General features: G+C 31.7%; 1 protein-coding gene across 6 annotated transcripts in view; it reads left to right on the forward strand.

Moving 5' to 3' along the window:
- The window catches only part of CDH18 (cadherin 18), a 974,546-nt gene that overhangs the window by 521,571 nt on the left and 436,563 nt on the right, over positions 1 to 16,412 (forward strand). The window lies entirely within an intron of this gene.

Here is a 16,412-nt window from a genome sequence, read left to right on the forward strand (position 1 = left end):
CCCACCCAATTAAAAATAATGCCCTGTTTCCTAAAGTAGCTGTTATGCTAGCATATTTTCTCATGCTCTTCAATGATCCTATTTCTGAGTGTACTCCTTTTTAGCTCACCTCCAACTAAGAAGTATATCATTCTTGAACCAAGACCTTGTTTTCTATTTACCTTTCAGTCCCCAATATTTAAAATATTGCCTGGTACATAGCCCACAATATGTCCCATAAAATATAAGACAGTTATAAACTATAACTGTAACAAGTCAGGCTTTTAGAAATAAACATTTTTTTTGGTCAGAGAGAGACCGCGAGAGAGGGAACCCAAGCAGGGGCAGAGGGAGAAGCAGGCTTCCCACCCAGCAGAGAGCCTGATGTTGGGTTTGATCCCAGGAACCCGGGATCATGAACTGAACCAAAGGCAGACACTTAATGACTGAGCCATCCAGGCGTCCCTAGAAGTAAACTTTTAAAAACATTTATTTGAAGTATACATAGAAGATACTGCATAAGTCATGCACATACACATAAAGAACTACTGCAGATCAGACATACTTATACTACATAAAATGGAGTATTACCTAGAATCCAGAAACCTTCCTTATATACCTTCACAATACCTCCTCCTTTCCCAGATACAACCTTTTTGCTTTTGACATCTTACAATACATATTAATTTAATCTGTGTACTTTATATAAATAGAATCATATAGCACGGTTCTATTGTATTTGGCTTCAAACATTACTTTCATATAATTCATTTTATTGAGTGAATCAGTAGTTTTTAATTTTTTTATTTTTTACTGTAGATTATTCCGTTGTGTGAATATACAACAAGAGACATTCTACTGAAGGACATGTGGCTGTTTCCAGTTACTAGTAAAAATAATACAACTATGAACATTATTGTATCTGAAATCTGGACAATATATGTGTTCCTTTTACTGGGTATATACTAGGGATGAAATGCTATGTTATAGGGTAATATTCATCATGAGTAGATATACCCTAAAACCTTCCCAGAGTAGTTGTGCTAATTTACACTCCCACATCATTGTTTGAGAGTTAGTTGTTACTGTTAATCTTGTTGATTTTAGTCATCCTGGCAGATAGGTAGAGATACCTCATTGTGTTCTTACCTAAACTGTATGTTTTATATTTAAAACCAGAGTAAGTTTCAGGAAATAATGCGATTAGCATTCATGTTCTGCAACTGAATTCATCGGTTATTTTTTTTTACCCTTTTGCTTTATTGGTAACTAGCTATCTTTATTTTTCAGGCCATTTGAATACAGTTTAGGCATAAGATGCAGGCTTTCTGAACGGGTAGATTTGGCACTTTTGACATTCTCTGAATGTGTATTTTTTAAAATTTTTTATTTTTTATAAACATATATTTTTATCCCCAGAGGTACAGCTCAGTGAATCGCCAGGTTTACACACTTCACAGCACTCACCAAAGCTATTTTTTAAATTTTTTATTTACTTTAACAGTTTTCCCAAGTAAAATGGTTTAAGATGCAATATAAATACAATGTAGTAAGTACACTTATTTCAGATGCTAGAGAAACAAATCATGCTTTGTAACTTGTGAGAGTAATACATAAATGAGAAAAACAAAAGCCATGAGAAAAATAAATGAGCTCATCCATTTTGTTCATCATATTTAAAATATGAACCAGGCTCTAACTGATATTTGTAGATAATAACAAAAGAAGACAAAATAAGACAAAAGAAGAATATTACCTTTACTTTGTATCTTTCATTAATTAGTATAAAGATAGTTATTAACCACGAAAGGCTATTAGTTTGGATGCCAAGAAGCCAATTTTTGCATTTTTTAAACTTAAACACTTTTCTGATTTTTGTAATGTTTATTGGCATAATGGGGACAGCCAGAGTTGCACCATGCTTGTCTATGAAAAGAAGCTCTGATAATGTATTTCAAATCTATTTCCACAAAAATCTTTGTTAGGGGCATTGGAGTTTTGTTTTGTTTTGTTTTTCTTTAATTAAGTCTATAAAAAATGTGTTTCATTAATCCCTTACACCCTATCTCTGAAATGAATGAGAAACTACAAACCATTTTTGTGAAACACCAATTTATTGTTTATTATTATATGAGATTGTTTTTAAAATATTCACTTACAAACAAGCATTTTGGATATCTGGTGTATTATACTGTCTCATTATCAGAAATTTTCCTCCTTTTTGTCTGTGAGATGCATTTAATCAGTAAACATGTTTTGTTTTAAGTTGATTTATTTTAAAATCAAAATATTAAAATATATTTTTTGGAATAAAATCTAAAAGTAAAGAAGATATGCCCCAATAGTTAAAGATGGAATATGAGATCATGCCACAAACGTCAATAAGCTATTTTCTTTTCTTGTAAAACAGATTCATTCCATTTTCAATATTCTTAATTATTTGATGTAAAAAAAAAAAATGTCTGTTTTACCTCTATATACCAGTGTTGTCTTCCTTATACATTCTAATTGGATTGTTTTCACTATTATTTAAAATATCAAACTGATCTTGTATGGCAGAGCAAATAATTTTTTAATGTCCTGATACACATCTCAAGCTTAAACATGATTCTTAAAGTGTACATAAATACATTAAAATTTATTTTTCCTAAGAATTTTCAAAAATTTTTATGATGAACTGCATCCCATAAGCCAAGTAAGTTTAGCATTTCCATTTTATTCAGGTAAATCTTTCTCAGTTAGCATCATTTATCCAGAAGACTACATACCATTTTAAAAGAGAAAGTATTATGGTATTAGTTTCAAAAACTTGAGTAAATAAGTTAGAGAGTTTCCTATACTATATACCAATTAACCTGATTATACTTAAAATTTTTTTATTTTCTTCTTGTGACATTCAATTTAAAAAATGCAATGTAGAAGGATAAAATGTTTAATATGTATCTTGGACCAAAGGATACCCTATCTTATCGATAAATTTAATTTCAAATATCCATATTTATATTTATTCTAAATTTAAAAACTAGACATGGCAATATCTATAAGTTTAGGAAAATACTTTTTTTATTTTTTATAATATATACTATAATTTATTATTGCTTGATTGGTCTGTCTCATTTTTTATCCCTTTTATTCTTGCCATCTTGCATCTGTAGGTATCCCCAGTGCTCTTTTATTGGCCATTCATTACTCTCTATGTATTCTTACTCCCTTGTTCAGATCATCAACTTTCATGGTAATCATTCATAATTTTATGACTCTATGTATCTAGCACTGACTCTTAACCTCTGACCTTATCTTTTACTTCCAGCAATGAACAGACCTCTACCACATGATCATGCTCTTTCCCTCAAAGTTATTCAGTATGTAACACTGTTAGATTATAATACTAGATTCTTACTTATATTACTGAACTAGGTACCAATTTATAAACTATTTGGGAGCTCTCTTTGGAGTCTAAGAATATTCTTTTATAAATTAAATAAGAACAATATGTACTACATCTTCTACCTTCTTTTATTTTCCCGAGACCAACAGGATGTAGTATAGAGATTTAGAATCAGGCTGAATTGTTTTGAAGCTTGGTTACATTAATATTTGTATCACCACAGGCAGATTTATTTAATTTTCTATTTATAAAATTGAACAACACTAATGGAAAGGATTAAAATGTTATGTTTCTAGCACAGCACAGTGTCAAGCATAGAGAAAGTGCTAAGTAAAATATGGGTCTTCCTCATTTCTCTTCTAGCAATTAATCTTCTGATTTTTCTGTGTATATCATTGACAATGCCGTGACTCCATAAGAAAGCCTAAAGTAATAGTTGAATATTCCTTCTCTAATCTGATTCCAGTTCCACCATTTTTGTCATTAATGTATCTTGTAGACAACCAAATTTTCTGTGTTCCAATGACTATCACTGGTCATTATCCTTAATCAGAACCATTTGGCTTGCATTAGTTCTTACTGCATTTCTTCTCTTTTCCATTTACTATTATTTTTCACTTTTTTTTTTCTTTTATGGCCTAAGTGTTCTACAAACTTCTTGAGAGCAAATATCACATCATTAATTTCTCTTATATGTGCCCTAGCCTGATGGCATGTTATGTGAATGACATATATTTTAATTGGTTGGTTTGGAAGAAATATATCCAATTCCATTTTGACATTTAGGTCTGATGCCTACTCAATATGATTATACTTTTTTGTTACCTAGGTATCCTTTATTTTAAAAATCAACACGATCAAACTGTGAAGATATTCTGAAATGACTTTAAAACAGTTCACCAAAACTATCAATTAAATGCATTGCCTTAATTTATTTCTTTATTATTGACTACATGAATACATATGCACATAGCATAATAGAATAGCACATAGAATAATAGCTTGAAGTTTGCTAATGGAAAAGGAAGTTTATCCAAAATGCCAGTCTTTGAACTTATTTCAACGAGAATGTTTATTTAAATGTTTTTTTCCTATTTAATGATTAGCAACTTTTACTTTTTTAAGAGCTTTTGCTTAATATAGATTTGCTATATATTTACATATATATATAAATAATTTTCCATCCTTCAAATATAATATAGAGAAAATAAAAAAATTTAATATCCAATTGGAATATAAAGTTATATGTATAGCTAATGCAATATTAAAATGTGATAAACTTTCCCCTTTCTTATCCAGACTTATGAGCTCTTAATCTCTCAAGGTTCCATATTTTAGTCATTAAAGATTAGAAGCCCAGCTAATATCCATAAAGTTATGCCATATCTTTCTTTATGAACAAGAGCATTATTGGCGATTTTATTTGTATCTCATCATAACTGAATTAAATAATCTGGACAAAACAGTTGCCCAGAAATAAGCATATATTGTTTTAATGACAGTAACCTCCACTTGGTGGTTAAAAGTGATCTATTATCTTTCTTTTTATATAAAAATCCAATTAGAATATAAAATAGTTCAGACACAAAATAAAAATATTTTTTCTCTTCCAGAAAACATGCTTTTTTTTATGATCGCAACATACAATCTGTTCAGTATTTACCATATAGGTGTTGTCACAAAATTTTGTGTTCCATTGTAGTACATGCATACGCCCTCAATCGGGTGAGTATGCTCCCAGGACAGATTTAGCTATTAATTGACATCGCAGGGCAATACATTAATAATTTCCGTTCTCTGGTAACACTCTTCACCACAATGTAATAAGCCTAGCTCTTTTTTTTTTTTTTTTAAGATTTTATTTATTTATTTGACAGGGAGAGATCACAAGCAGGCAGAGAGGAAGGCAGAGAGAGAGGAGGAAGCAGGCTCCCCGCTGAGTAGAGCGCCCAATGTGGGGCTCTACTGGGAGATTATTGGTTACTGATTCAATCTCTTTACTCACTATTGGTCAGTTCAGATTTTCTGTCTCTTCCTGATTCAGTTTTGGTAGGTTGTATATTTCTAAGAATGTATCCATTTTTTCTGAGTTTTCCAATTTATTGACCTAGTTGTCTCTTATGATCCTCTGTGTTTCTTTAAAATCAACTCTAACATGTCTTTTTAAATTTTTACTTTTATTTTAATCTTCTTTTTCTCTTTGTCTAACTGAAGGTTTGCCCAATATTTTAAGTCACCTATTCGCTTTTTTAAAAAATCTTTCCTGTTGTTTCTTTGATCTTTATTTTGTTTATTTCTACTCTGATTTTTAATATTTAGGCTTAATTTGTTCTTGTTTTTCTAGTTCCTTGATGTGTAAAATTAGGTGATTTATTTGAAATCTTTCTAATTTTTTAATATCCTCCTAATTTTTTTTAAAGATTTTATTTATTTATTTGTCAGGGAAATAGAGAGAGTACAGGCAGGCAGAGTGGCAGGTAGAGGCAGAGGAAGGAGCCTGATGCGGGACTCGATCCCAGGACCCTGAGATCATGACCTGAGCCGAAGGCAGCCGCTTAACCGACTGAGCCACTCAGGCAGCCCTCTTTCTAATTTTTTAATAAAAATTTTCTTTTTCTTATCAGAGTTATGGAAAAAATCTAATATGTTGTTCCTCCCTTATATTCTCACATAGAAATTGTTACACTGTTAACTTACATTCAAATAAGATTTATTATTTGTTGTAAATTTCCAGATAATTGAAGTTTTTATTTTTTTTTAAGATTTTTTTTTTTTTTTTTTAATTTATTTAGTCAGAGAGGGAGAGCGAGCACAGGCAGACAGAGTGGCAGGCAGAGTCAGAGGGAGAAGCAGGCTCCCCGTGGAGCAAGGAGCCCGATGTGGGACTCGATCCCAGGACGCCGGGATCATGACCTGAGCCGAAGGCAGCTGCTTAACCAACTGAGCCACCCAGGCGTCCCTGAAGTTTTTATTTTTTTAAAGACTAGCTTATAGCATTGCTATACTTGGATTGTTCATTTTATTCAAGTCTACAAAAAAGTAATACCAATTTTTATGCATGTGTAGATAAATGCATAAAATACAAAACAAAGACCTCCTATAGTCCCACCATTTATAGACAATCTCTGTAAACACTGATTTTTTTAGAGCACAGACACACACACACACACATACACACACACGTGTGTGCGTTCTATATACATATACATATATGCACACATATATGTCATGCAGGTAGGTTAAAGAGAACATGAGTTAAGTTTTTGAATTGTAACATGGACTTATACATTTATAACTTAAAAAAAAAATATTTGCTTTGGGTAGTTCCAATTAAAGACCTAAGCTAAGAAAATGATCACAAATTCAAAATCTATGAAGAAAAATGACCATGAAAAATTTGGGCAGCAGCAATAAAATAAACAGCCAAACAGTGGCTCAGCCAAACAGTGTTTGTATATGCATTTTAACACATCCATTTGATACTATATAGAAATATTTAAGGCTACTAGAACATCCAAAGCTGTAGCAAAACTGTTCCAAAATCTACATATGTGCAACATGTAATGCAATAAAGTGATTATGTGTGTGTGTGTGTGTTCTGTATACATATATACACATACATATGTGTATATAGAACATATACATGTATGTATATATACATATACCTGTATGTGTTAAATACATATACATACAAATACATACATATGTATGTGTTAAATATGTGTACATGTATGTTCTATATGCACATACATAGTTGTACATATGTATACATCTATGTATATATACACATATGTATACACATATATACATATATGTTTTGTGTTGTTTTTCTTTTAGATCTCTTAATAGCAATAATATTGGGTCAATTTTAAACTCAAGATCAAAAAATAAATTTAAATAAAGGAGATACAAAGTGCTCCTTTGTCATTACATAGTGTCAGTGAATTACAAAAGAGAAGTGATCATCTCATTAACATCTTTCCTGTCTTGGGGCGTTAGATGGGAAGTCATATCATTTTAAGTGGATCATATATAATGAATTCTTTAAATAATATTTTCTGAGACTGAAGCATTACAGTGAATCTCTTTAAGGCTTTCCTGGAAAACATATATATTATCTAGCATAGAGTTTTTGATAGCAGATTTAAGTCAGATACTCTAAAGATAGTGAATTTTTTTACTTTTTTTTTGTTAAGTTTTTCTAACTTATGGACTCATCATTTATTAATTATGTGTAATTCATCCGTTAAAATTATTTACTTATGGATTTTCTGTTACCATGATTTTTCTCTTTTTTATTTTTGTCTCTCTTGTCTTAAATCAGTGTCAGATTCTAGTTTTTAAAGATAGAAATATGTATTTGTGAGTCATATTTATTATTTACAAACATTTAATAAATTGGAAAGGTCATATGGACCCAGTGATTAAATCCATATTTAACGGATGAATTACACATGTTTTCCAGGAGGAAATTAAATGCAGATTCCCTAGTGCTTATATCTCCTCAAAATGGTCAATAAAACAGGCAGAGATACTTAATTTCTATACTATCAAGGTACTGCTTGATACTTTACTAAACTAAGGAACAGATTTTATTTTTCCCCGAATATTCTACACACATCAGTCTAGAAATAAAACAACTTAATTAAAAAAAAATATATATATATATATATTTAGAAAGCTATATATAGTTTTATTTTATAAATAATTCAGATTCATACCCACCTTCACTACTTGAGATTTTCCTAAGGTATTCTTAGATCACAGTTTTCTGCTTTTGAGATTCTTATATGAATTATGTATGACAACTGAAAACAAGAAGAGTTGAAGTGTGAAAATCTCTGAGAAGGATTAACACCCATGAATAGTCTAAGGATAAAGCTGCATAAGATTCTCTACTCTACATCAATATTTATCCTATTTGTTGAGGTTATGAAACTCTATGATATTTAATGACAAATGTGCTTCGCTTCAAAATATAGATAGTGTATGGGAAAATGCCCTGGAATCTGGTTGGTGCTGGTCTCAGTTGCACTGGAAACGAGGTACAAGGGATCTACAACCTCCTTTTGGGAAGTTCCTAAGATAGAAAATAAGCTCCCTGAGTCCAGCATTGCTCTAACCTGAGTCCCTGCTGCTCTTAGTGCCTAGCATATGCCCCAAACCAAGCAATATTGGCTGAAAGAAAACATAAAATAGCAAAAATGAGAGCAAATGGCTGTGTAAAATACTCCCTCTATCATACTAAGAGCCTGTTAGCCTCACTCTAGGGATCCCCGGGTCGCAGCTCTAAATGAGATTTTTGAGCCAGTTTATATAAGTTTGGTCAACACAAAGAGTGAAAATAAGACATCAAGTCATGTGGATGCTCTGTTTTGCACTATATTCTGTTTATTTTTATGGATAATGTTAAGCTTTTAAAACAGTGTGATGCAGTATCATTTTGTCAGGTCAGTTGCAGCAGTGTCCTGACGAATGTTGCTGACCCTTCTGCTGTGTGTCCTGACTGCTACGACCCCTACCTGTACTAGGAAATAATTTACCCTTGTTTAACTCAACAGTGCCTGCGTCTGGTCTTCCTGTTATTCTGAACCCGTTATTGGCGGTTGTTCAATACATTATGCGGAAGAAATATTTATATTTATGTGTATATACATATGTGAGCATATATATATATATATAGACACATATATACACATATAAAAATATATACAACTATATATGTATTTTTCTTAATGACACAAATATCCCATCACTAATATATATTTGATATGTTTTAGTTATTTGATAGATTTTAGACAATAATTTAATGCCAACTGGTTTCTTCATATCTTTAGTTTAAAATTCAACCTGTATTGGATATAAACTATCACTAAATATTTCAAGTCACTTTTTCAGGAAATTCTGTGCGGTAATAAATAGGGATGTTCACCATGGAATTAAATACTATATTTATTATTAGTTAATACTAGTACTAACTTAATGCCAGATTAATACTAACTGCTGATGATTAAAAATTATAATAACCTACTTTTACAGCTAAGAAATGTAGTCAGAGGATTACCTTCAGAGTTCTTTACTATGAATAATTATTTAGAGTAGAGAGATGAAAAAGGTTGAAAATGAGCATATGTTTATTTCATTTTATATATATAAATAGATTTTATTTATAAAAGATTATGGAAAGAGTTACCTGAGGTTCACTTGTTTGTTATCTAAATTATACATAGGTATAAACCTATATAAAGATAGAACCCATATAAGTATATATACCCCATATATAAGTATAACTTCAAATGAGAAAAGAAAACCTACATTTCTGATGATATTTTCTGATTTTCCTCTTGATTGGAATAAAGCTTAATTATGGAAGTTTACTTTCCCTTATAAGTATGTCACAGTAATATAAATAGTATGATGGAATTAGCATACCGCTCTGAAGTCGGCATTGTTTTTTATTGTAAAATGCCCCTTACTGTGTTCAAAATTTGGTATTTTGAGAAAAAATAAGGTAGTGTATTCATGACTGGTTATCTGAATCCTTATATATAAATTTGCTTTTTGTGATGAAATATTTCGTAAAAATCGATATTTACAACTGGCATATTTTTCGGGGTCAGCAAGCTTATTTAGTAGATGACTAGATCCATAGATTTATATACACACCCTGCGCTGTGTAGCTATTAACCATGAACTTGTGGCCACTTGTGGCTTGTGAATTTTCGTGTTCACTCTTAAATTCTTTCTCATTCTGCTCCAATTTTTTTCAACTCTGATTCTGCTATCTATACATTCCATTAAATTCTTTCGTAGCTGGTAATACTCATTAAGTGCTATAAAATTTAAGTGTTCCTGCTTCCTTTGTCTTCAGACTTGCCAGGCCACTCTATTATATTTAAAATTAAGAGTGGTATTATCTCTTAACCATTCTCTTAAAATATTTTTTAAATAGTATAAAATTCATATAAGCACAGGTTACGATACATGCTTTATACAAAGGTGTGAGGCACGTGGGTGACTCAGTCATTTGAGCAGTGCACTCTTGGTTTCAGCTCAGGTCATGATCTCAAGGTCCTAGGATCCAGCCCCTTGAGCTCAGGGTCAGGCGGGAGTCAGCTTGTGGATTCTCTCCTTCTCCCTCTACCCCTTGTCCACCTTGCTCGCTCGCTCTCTCTCTCTAAAATAAGTAAGTAAATAAATAAATCTTTAAAAAAATACAGAAGTTTGGATCAAAATTTATTAATTTCCCACTTTCACCATAATTGATGAAGATGTTAAAATTATAAAAATAGGCACTATTTTTTTGTATTTTGTTCTTTTTTGTTGCTTATTTCCATAATGCTACAATTGTGAAACTTCTCTTTCTTTACCATCTTGACACTATCATGAAATGATGAGCACTTGAACCCACTATCCCCCTAAATTTTACTTCTGTGCATTTTACAGTAATGTCCTTAATTCCCAAGTACTCCTTTTTCTGAGATTACTACTTTTCTTAATACATGCTTCTTGTGTTGATATATGCTGTTTTCAAATATGTATCATATTTGTCAAATTAAAAAATTAGGAAATAAATATATATATTTAGAATATTTAGAATAAAATATATCTATATTTAGAACATGCTGACTTCATTCCAGAAATCTGTTCAAGTTATCTTGTTTTATTCTTTCTGCTGTGTTTTCTTTGTTTATTCCAACTGAAGTGGCTTCTTTGGTCTTCCAATGTATTTATGAATTAAGGATATATTTAATATAAATCTCTGTATAATTTTATCTACAGTTGTGCTGGGTCATATCCCAAAAATGACAACCCAATGCAGTGTGTGTGTGTGTGTGTGTGTATTTTGTTGTTGTTGTTGTTATTGTTGCTGTATCTGATGAGAACTTTGTAATCTTCCAAATATGGATCAATGCTTCTAGGTTTTCTCTTAATTTTCATGTTGAGTATACGTTTTTTAGCACTTAATCTTGTTGCTTCTCTTCACAACATTAATGCACACTTCTAAATGCACACACTAAACAACCAAGACAAAAAAAGTCAATTTAATACTGATTCCAGCCTTTTCACCTTTTCTTTTCCTAAGATTAAGATTATTATATTCACAGAAATCAACACGGAGCTAGTAAATGATCAGTAATAGCTTTTTGAAAAGCAACATATATTGTTCATATATATCAATTAGGAATCCTAAATGATCCAAAAGCTATATTTAGGTGATAATTTTAAAGTATTTACTAAGTATAGATAATGTAATAGGGCCTGAAATGAAATGCAAAGGTACAGTAGGATGAAATTCTATTCATTCATTGATTATAGTTTTCTTAAAACAGATACTCTAAAATGATCCTATGATTTTCAGTTTTCAGCTATAGATTTAGATTTTGTATCTATCGATACAGAATTTCCCCTTTTCTAAAAACAAATAGAACTGCCATAACTTGATTGGTACAATAATTTTTTTTTTTACAGCTGACTCCCCAGCCTCACCCTGCCTCCCTTAAATACTCATAAAACAGAGAAAAATCAAACCAGACAAACATTCCCATATTTTGACTAGATTCAGATGCGCCAGTTGTGTTTTGGTGGCAAGACAAAAAGCTATGTCAGGATGACATAAAGCAACACACTGATTTTCTGTGCCATTTTCTAGTCTGCAATATAATCTACACTATTAAATCTACTTCAGGAAACAAGCTATACATCACTTTGTCAAACTAAAGATGAACAGCAGAGTGAATTCATTTTTCTGGCCGAGAAGAATATGTATGATATTTATTAGTGATGGTGTTGTCTATACTTGTTTTTAAACACTAATCATTTCATATTTTATTCAGATAGAATTTTTCTGCCTACCAATAGTGCCTATCAAGTACAATTAAAAAACCAGAGGAACTCTGAAGATTACTTATTGTTGCTATCCATTGTATTGAGACAAAATAATGTAAACCAAGAAAAAGACTATAAACATTACTCCAATGAGTGAATGGATTAATTAATATTTCTGTAGGTATCATAAGCACATTTATGCCTTGGTTTTTTAAGATACTCAGCATTAATTCTGTGCATAGATGTCATATGTTTTTATATACTCTTTCTAAATAATATATAGACTACTATGAATAAGTTTTAATCATAGATATTCTAGGTATTTTGGATACAGCTGAGATCTTATGTTCTTTCAAAGTCATCTGTGAGAATCATGAATACTTTCTGTCCTAAAGCTCAATGATGGATATTTTGAGCATAGCTGTTTATGAAATTCTTTCCTAGAAGATGAGTCCTTTGATATAGAACCCAAGTAATTGCTTTATTTAGTTATGTGGTAAATATGTGTTCCCCAATCTTATTTCCCTGTTGGATCAGTAAAAATGGATAAAATAGGTATTTGTGACAGTTCAGATGGTAAAATTTCCATAGATTCATTTTCTGTTTGTGAGCTTCTAGTTTCAAGCAATTGAGCAACCTTATAATACATTTCACTGTTGTGACGGATCTTCATTTCTGTCAGAATTTTTCCTCTACATTCCTCTCCTATGGGTAAATATATTATGTGAAGTTTGAATATACACTGAATATTTAGAAGCCAGGAATTACAGATTTTGCTGTGTCACAGCCGGTTTAATTTACAGCAAAAATGCTGATAATTTAAAAATGCAGTGAAAGAGAATTTCACAAGTTACTTCAGTAACTTTTTATCTTAAAGTATATTAATGTTTGACTAGTCTATGAAATAAACTAGTGACTCTGTATGAGCTAGGGATTACTGACGAGTCGTATAGAGAGAGCCACATCATTTAGCGGTATGATGTATGTGTGTATCTTTATATGTATATGTATGTGTGCATATGTATTTTGGCTTTAGAGCATCAGCAGGACTGTGGAGACATAAAAGGATCAGTAAGCCAGGAGAAGCTACCAAACAGTATTCTGGGAGGTCAAGTCAGTAGGTTACACAGTTCAGCCTCTGTTGGAGTTTGAAACAGAAACAGAATAATCGGAGTGAACATTCCGGAAAAGAACAAATATGTGCATGGGTGTATGTGTGTGTCTATTTATTTATTTATATATTTGTATTTATATAGAATATATTTTTTAATTCTAGATTTTCAAATTAAGTGAGTTGAGAATTAGTGAGTTGCTTTTGTGTTTAGAATATAACAGATTTCATGACTTTGAAATGCCTCAGATCTCTAAATATTTATGACCATCTGGATGGATATACCTCTGAATGGTGAGAAGTCAAAAGCAAAGTAAGATAATGAAAACATCCCCCTTTTTCCACTACATAATTGAAAAGCGGAGAGTACATTTAAGATGCAAATACGTATTCTTATGCAAAATGTCCTTACAATAATTTTAGCATTCCTACCAGAAATGTATTAATCTAGAGTTCTAGACACTATAGAATAAAGTTACTATAATTCAGTTTTTGTTTTTGTTTTTTTATTTTAATTCCAGTATAGTTAACAGTGTTGTGTTAGTTCAGGTGTTCAATCTAGTGATTCAGTACTTCCATACAACCCCCTTTATCCCCAGCACCTGTTTCATCCATTCCTCACCCACCTCCCCTCTGATAACCATCAGTTTTTTTTTCTATAGTTGAGAGTCTGTTTTTTTTGTTTTGCTGGTTTTTTTTTTTTTTGGATGATTAATTCAGTTTTATGATATCAGATCCCTGATTAGCTCTGTTTAGGCTTCTCAGGCACAACATAAGCAGGTTCCAAATTAAATAGACTACATTCCAATAGTTTCTAAATTCTCGAGGCAAATGAAAATGAAGTGTTGATATCACTGTGTTGTCAATTAATAGTGTAGTTTAAAGGAAAAAAAAAGAATTATTCTAGGAAAAATATAGAGACTGGAAAAACAGTCCTTTGAAGATGCACTGGTGGGGGATGGGGCACCTGGGTGGCTCAGTTAGTTAAGCATCTGCCTTCAGCTCAGGTCATCATCCCAGGGTCATGGGATCAAACCCGTCATTGGGCTTCCTCCCTCCCACCCAAACAGGGAGTCTGCTTCTCCCTCTCCCTCTCCCTCTGCCTTTTCTCCCATCCCCACTGTCGCCTGTGCTTTCTCTCTTTCTCAAATAAATCAATAAAATCTTAAAAAAATAAAAAATATTTTTTAAAAAGAGGTGAATAGTTTTATGATTTCTACTTTCAAGTAAAATGAGGTTTACAATGCCACAGATACACAAACTTTCAACCTCGTTTATATTTATAGCATTTAGATGTTTCACCCAGAACAATATGTAGCTGAACAATATGACACTATGGGTTTCACACACTTGGAAGATATCTCTGATCTTTCCCACTGAGCCCTGGATTTCTACTCAAAATTGTGTTAAAAAAAAAAAATACTGTTCCCCAAAAGAAGAAAATTGTGCGCAAGGCTGTTCCAGCCAATTGAAAAGAGCAGATTCCAAAGTTGAAACCTTTCACGCCGTATCTAATCGAACATAATTGGTGCACAAAAGCACAAGTGAAACTGATTCTTCAAATAGTTACTATCACTGAACCCAAGCAATGAATGGCTCAATCCAAGTGAGGCCAAAGTATTCTGCTCATTTTATGTAGTATGATTTTAGTAAGGAAGTATGGGTTTAAAAATATTTGTCTGTAGGCTGACAAACTTGTGATAAATAATTTTAAGCCTTATCATAAAAGTAATACTTGTTTTCCATTCATTCATATCTATATGCAATGTAAAATGACACATTAAATATCAAATATACACATTTTCAATAGCTATTTATGGTAATGTTCTTAATTTTATGATTGAACGCATGCAGTTTTTTTCTTGATATCAACATTGTGTAGTGTAGTTGATGATTTAAATTTCAGACAGTAATTAGGAGAGACAATTGGTATTGAGAAAAATTTTGGTCAGAGAAAATTTTCACGATTATAGTTAACATTTTCCACATGTTATGGAGTAGAATTATCTTGACAGTTACTATTTAATAGATACTATAAACCTAGGCTTTTCTTATCTTTTGTAACTGGAGGCAGTTGTTAGAACGAAACTGACCAAATAATTTGTAACCATATTTTATCAATTAAGCAAAGCTGGTGTATCCTGGCTTAGCCAAAAATTTTAATTTCCCTGCTTCCCAGCAAACTTAAAACAAATATTTAATTTTAAAAAGCTTAATGTACTTATTTTAAATACCATTTATGAGCCTAAATTCTGAAAAGAAAGATATGTTGACTTTCTTAGATTCTCTTTAGAAGTGAGGGGAGGTGAACCATGAGAGACTATGGACTCTGAAAAACAATCTGAGGGTTTTGAAGGGGTTGGGGGTGGGAGGTTGGGGTACTAGGTGGTGGGTATTATTAAGGGCACGAATTGCATGGAGCACTGGGTGTGGTGAAAAATAATGAATACTGTTATGCTGAAAATAAAAAATTAATTAAAAAAAAAAAAAAAAAAAAAAAAAAGAAGTGAGGTGGAATGTTATTTAAATCTAAAACTTACACATAGTTTGCAAATGGACAAGCCTGAGCTTGAGGGTGTAGGTCTAGCTTACATAGTGTCTAGCTTATATAGTTCAAAATAGGAGTGAGATCTCACACATAGATGCTTCTATGTCAAAGATTCTGTCAAGAAGCCTGGAAGTGGCTGTAAACTCTAATGTGTCAAATACTTAGATGAGTTTCAGTTACCAAGCGCTGAAAGGGGAAAAAATGCACATACCTCAAAACTTGTTTTTCTTTTTCTAAACAGAAGACTAGGATCGAAGTATAAGACCAAGGGATACTCATTTTAGGGCAGAGTCTCTTGGGAGATATTAAAAATAAACTTTGTGTTACTCCTTTTATGACCAGGGAAGAAACATCCTGAGAACATATAATTTCATTATTATGGTTAATATAATATTTGATTCCACTTGTATAGCTATACTTGCTTTTATTTGTCAAACATAACTTTGTTGTGATTATGAAGTAGGTCAACCATTCGATCATGTATAAAATGTAAAGTTGATTTGTTGCTTAGACATAAGTACTATGGAGAAGAACAGTTCTGACTGCTTCAGTACAGA

Source organism: Mustela nivalis (assembly GCF_964662115.1).
Source record: "Mustela nivalis genome assembly, chromosome: 3".
Lineage (NCBI taxonomy): Eukaryota > Metazoa > Chordata > Mammalia > Carnivora > Mustelidae > Mustela > Mustela nivalis.